Raw genomic sequence first — 5517 nt, forward strand, 5'->3', positions numbered from 1 at the left:
AGGTAAAAGTGTAGAAAGGGAAGCAGCTCAACATCTCACTGTAAGTGTTAAGAGGAAAACTCTTGTGGAAAGTGAGAAGTTATGTGTGTATAATGTAGTATCTGGAGCAAACACTAGGCAAGCTGAGCACAGAGATTTATCCAAAGACACCATTGGTTTGGGTGTTTGGCACAGTGGTTAAGATGCCACTTGGAACACCAACATCCCATAACAGAGTACCTGGCTTAGAGTTACATATTTCAAAAGGTTCAATATACCAAGAAGTCGCAACATTTCTGAATGTGTATTTGTGTACACCAAACAACAGAACTGCAAAATATGTGAAGCTGAAATGATAAAGTAAAAGGGAAAATGGAAAAACCTACAATTACAGCTGGTGACTTCAACACCCCACTCCCAACAAACAACAGAACAACTAGAAAAAAAAATATCAGCAAGGATAGAAAAATCAACAACATTATCAGTCAACAGCATCTAATCAATGTTTCTAGAACATTCATCCAACTACAGATTACATTTTTTTATCAAATGCTCACAAAATATTCACAAAGTTACATCAGATTCCAGGCTCTAAAATCATCCCCAACCAATTTAAAAGAGTTAAAGTCATGAGAAGTATATTCTTCTGCCACAATGGAATCAAGCTGGACATCAGTAACAGGAATAAAATGGGGAGAACATCAAAACACTTGGAAAATAAACAACACAGTTGGAAATAATCCATATATGAAAGACAAAGTTTCTAGGGAAATTTTTTTAAAATCTCCAAATTTAAAATCAAAATGTGTGGTACACTGCTATAGCAGTGCTAAGAAGAAAATGTATAGCACTAAATATATACACATATATATAAGAAAAGTAATGTATACATAATTAATACAATAATATAGGCTCCCATCTCAAGACCATGATGGGAGCAGAGCAAAATAAACCCAAAAAAGCAAAAGGAATGCAAAAACCTCCACTCTCAGCAATCTTATTCAATGCAATCTTGGGTTTCAATCCAGCATCAGACAAGAAAATAAAGCATATAGGTTGCAAAGGAAGAAGCAAAACTGTCCCTATGTCCAGATGCCATAATTTTCTACATAGAAAATCTCAGGAAATATACCCCTTGCCTCCAAAAATACTTTTTATACATTTTACCTGAATTTAGTAAGGTTGCAGGATACAAGGTCAATATACACAAAAAACCAACTGATTTTGAAAGTACTATCAATGAGCCCATGAATACAATAATTTAAAATATAGTATCAATAATTTTAAAAATGAGAACCTTTAGTATGTTAAAAATCCACAATATATTCACAAAATAAATCAAGTAACATCTAATTTAGAGAGATATCCTATGTTCATAATATAGTAACTATGTCAATTATCCCCAAATTGAGATACAATCTTAATGTAATTGCTACTAAGTTTATAAGAATCTTAGAGATAAGGGCAAGATTATTCTATAAGGTATATGAAAAGGCAAATAACTAGAATAACTAAAACAACTTTGAAGAAAAAGTGCAATAAATAAGTCTGTCAGGATGGGTGCTGTGGCATAGTACATTATGTCTCTCTGCAGTACCCGCATCCCATATGGGCACTGGTTCAAGTCCCGGCTGCTCCACTTCTGATCCAGCTCACTGCTGATGACCTAGGAAAGCAGTGGAGGGTAGCCCAGGTGCTTGGGTCCCTACACCCACATGGCAGACCCAGAGGAAGCTCCTGGCTTCTGCCTTCTGATCAGCCCAGCTCCACCCGTTGCGGCCATTTGGGGCGTGAACCAGCAGACGAAGGACCTCTCTGTCTGTAACTCTGTCTCCCAAATAAATCTTTAAAAATAAATAAATAAATAAATAAATCTGGTTAAAAGAAATAGCTAAATTAAGAAGACTGTGTGGCATATATAGATGGGTACATGGTTAGACGATGAGAAGAGAACAGGGAACTAAGAAATAAAGCAAAGATGTTCAACTTCATTTGACAAAAGTGAAGAGGAAGTCGACAGCAGAAAGGTAGACTTTTTACACTTGATCTCAGCGAAAAGGCCAAGAAGTGATAAAGGTAAAATTTTTAACAAATAGTCCTGGAGCAACAGGCTACCCAGAGGAAAACAATTAAACTCAACCTAAGTCTCACAGCTTGTTTAAAATGGAGCTCAAAATGAATCACAAACTTAAATATAAAATGACAAAATGTCCAGAAAACTATAAAGCAGTAAAGAATGAGGTAGGGGCCGGCGCTGTGGCTCACTTGGTTAATTCTCTGGCTGCAGTGCTGGCATCCCATATGGGCGCCGGGTTCTAGTCCCAGTTGCTCCTCTTCCAGTCCAGCTCACTGCTGTGGCCCGGGAGGGAAGTGGAGGATGGCCCAAGTGTTTGGGCCCCTGCACCTGTATGGGAGGCCGGGAAGAAGCACCTGGCTCCTGGCTTCGGATCGGCGCAGCGCCGGCTGTGGCGGCCATTTGGGGGGTGAACCAACGGAAGGAAGACCTTTCTCTCTGTCTCCCTCTCTCACTGTCTATAACTCTACCTGTCAAATAAATTTTTTTTTAAGAATTAAAAAAAGAATGAGGTAAATACTTTAAGACATGTATTTACAAACAACACAGATGACAAAGGACTAGTATCTAGAAAATGTAAAAGACTCTCACAACTGAACAGTAAAATAGCAATCCAGTTAGAAAACACACATTCCACCTAAGAAGTATGCAGTCAGCATATATGCCCATGAAAAGATGTTCAATGTCATTACCCTTGAGGGAAATGCAAGTACAAACCACCCTGGGACATCAGTATATACCTATCAAATTGGCTCAAATAAAAATCACTTAAAATATGAAATGCTAGCAAGGATGTGCAGAAACTGGATCAACCCTACCTTGCTAATGAGACTACAAAATGGTACAGCTACATGGGCAACCAGCTTGGTAGTCTCTCAACATTAAATTAATAATAAATTAAATTAAAATGCCAGAGGTTTTTATCCTTGAAAAATTAATTCCTACATTCATATAAAATACTTCATGTCTACAGCAGCTTAATTTTTAATAGGCAAGAACTGGAATCAACCCTGATGGACCTTAGTGGGCAATACCAGACCATCCATCCCAGGGATGTTAATACAAAGGATGGAACTATGGGTACACACAGTGACCTATAGGAACTATGGGTATGCACAGTGACATATAGAAACTATGGATACACAGTGACCTATAGGAACTATGGATACACACAGGGACCTATAGGAACTATGGGTACACACAGGGACCTACAGGAACTATGGGTACGCACAGTGACCCATATGAACTATGGATATGCACAGTGACCTACAGGAACTATGGGTATGCACAGTGACCTATAGGAACTATGGATATGCACAGTGACCTATAGGAACTATGGATACACACACTGACCTACAGGAACTATGAATACACAGTGACCTATAGGAACCATGGGTACACACGGTGACCTACAGGAACTATGTGTACGCACAGTGGCCTATAGGAATCTCCAGAGAACCATGCTGACTGATAAAACCCAGTCCCTGGGGCACCTACTCTGTGTGACTGCACACAAATGACATTCAGGATGTGACTCAGTCATGGAGCTGTGGGACAGACTGGAGCCTGTCAGAGGAAATGGGTGTGGCTCTATGAGGGTGACGTGAAGTCTTGTGAGGTCCAAAACATTCTCTCCCTTGGCTGTGCCCATTGTGGTCTCCTGGCTTTGGAACTGTACTGTAACTCTGCAAGATGCTGGTTCTGCAGGAGACTGGATACAGGGTCCAGGGACCCTCTCTGTACTGTGTCTCACCCCATTACGTGAATTTATAGATACTGCAAAATAAACAGGAAAGTTCGACTTTAGAATTACTGAGTGAGGGAGAAGAGGCATGCTTCCACACATTAAAAGTGTGAAAACTTTCTAGGGACAGTAAAGGAAAAGTCAGCCCACAAGTTCTGGTAGGACCCCTGCTGTCTTGGAGATTGGTGATCAGGAATTTAGAATGCGGCAATCTGCTCTGTTGTGCGAGTTTTCATTACCTGTGCTGCACTGTCTGGGTATAGAAACAGAGAAAACAGGTGGTGGGGTTTGTTCAGGACAGGGGCATGACAACAAGGTACAAGAACAATGAGCAACCAAGGACAATTTTTCTTAAATCTCTCCCTGTTCTCTCCATGCTGCTTGGGCTCAATCCTGTTTACATTTCTTGTACGGGTCAAGTGTGTGCTCAGGGCCACACGGGTCCTTGGACTCTGCCACACTGCACTGTCTGCCCTCAGCGACCGGAAACTAGCCTGGGCTCAGTCCTCCCACCCTGCACTGTTGCAGGTTCTGTGGTTAAGGATGAAGATGAAGGGGGTCACAGCGACCCGAGTTGCAATGTGGACTGAAGCAGGGAACAGAAATTCTCCTAGTCTCTACTATCTGATTTCATGGTGTAGTGAGAACTAAATGATAACACACACACACACACACACACATGAACACAGAGCCAATCATTATTGAGTCAGCCCCCAGTATCTATTGACCCAAAGGGCTTGAATCTGGCCCCACCCCCACTGCCACACATCCCTCCTGGGTGGCCGTTCCCTGATTCAAGTTTTACAACCAGCATCTGTTTATGTGACCACACATAAACACACCATAGGCTCTTGTGAGTTGTTAGGAGCAGGTTCCAGCACTGACACTGGAGCTACCCTGAGCTACAAGTTATGCCCTGCCTTGGCCCTTTCCTAAGAATTCCTTACTAGCTCATGCCCAAGAGGCCACCTGACCATGATCTGTTAGAAAGCTGCCCCCTTTTCTCTCCCAGCGGTGACTCTGGGTAAAGGATGCAGTAGTGTCATCTCTAGACACAAGAGAATGCCAACAATTCTGATGGACAGAGAAACACAACCTCAATTATAGCCAGGGGTCATCTCATTACTTGGATGGCCAACACTGCCCTCTGGGCTCTTTATACCACTTCTGTTTATCTCACAGTTGCTAGGAGCACTGTCTGCAACTTTACTTCTCGTAAGTAAGTTGCCCCAGGTCTTCCCTTTCTACTAAGACCAACATTTCCAAGAACAACAACCAGAAAAACTGCATAAAACAAAAGCATATGGTTGCAGGTTATTTGGGAGCTACTGAAAGATCCAGGAGTTGAGGGCCACAGTCCCATGGAGAATGGTGTGAGGTGCTTCCCACTGGCAGTAGCCACTTTGGTCTGAAGCAAGGAGCTGAGAAGCCAGCCAGAGAATGGACCAGAAGCCAAGGGAAGATCATTACCCAGGCAGAGCTTTCCACATATCAGAACCAGGGGAACAAAAGGTGGAGTTTGGGCCAATGAAAACATCCAGATCTTTTCAATGGTGATGTTTACTTATTTCAGGGAGCTGGGAGAACTCCCATCCATTGGTTTATTCACCAAATGTCCACAGCAGCCAAGGATGAAGCTGGGAACCAGTATCTCCATCCAAGTCTCCCTTGTGAGTAGAAAAAAAAAAAAAAACAATTATTTGAGCCATTATCACTGCCT

This window comes from Oryctolagus cuniculus, chromosome 15 (assembly GCF_051225735.1).
Source record: "Oryctolagus cuniculus isolate XC-2025 breed Fujian yellow rabbit chromosome 15, ASM5122573v1, whole genome shotgun sequence".
Lineage (NCBI taxonomy): Eukaryota > Metazoa > Chordata > Mammalia > Lagomorpha > Leporidae > Oryctolagus > Oryctolagus cuniculus.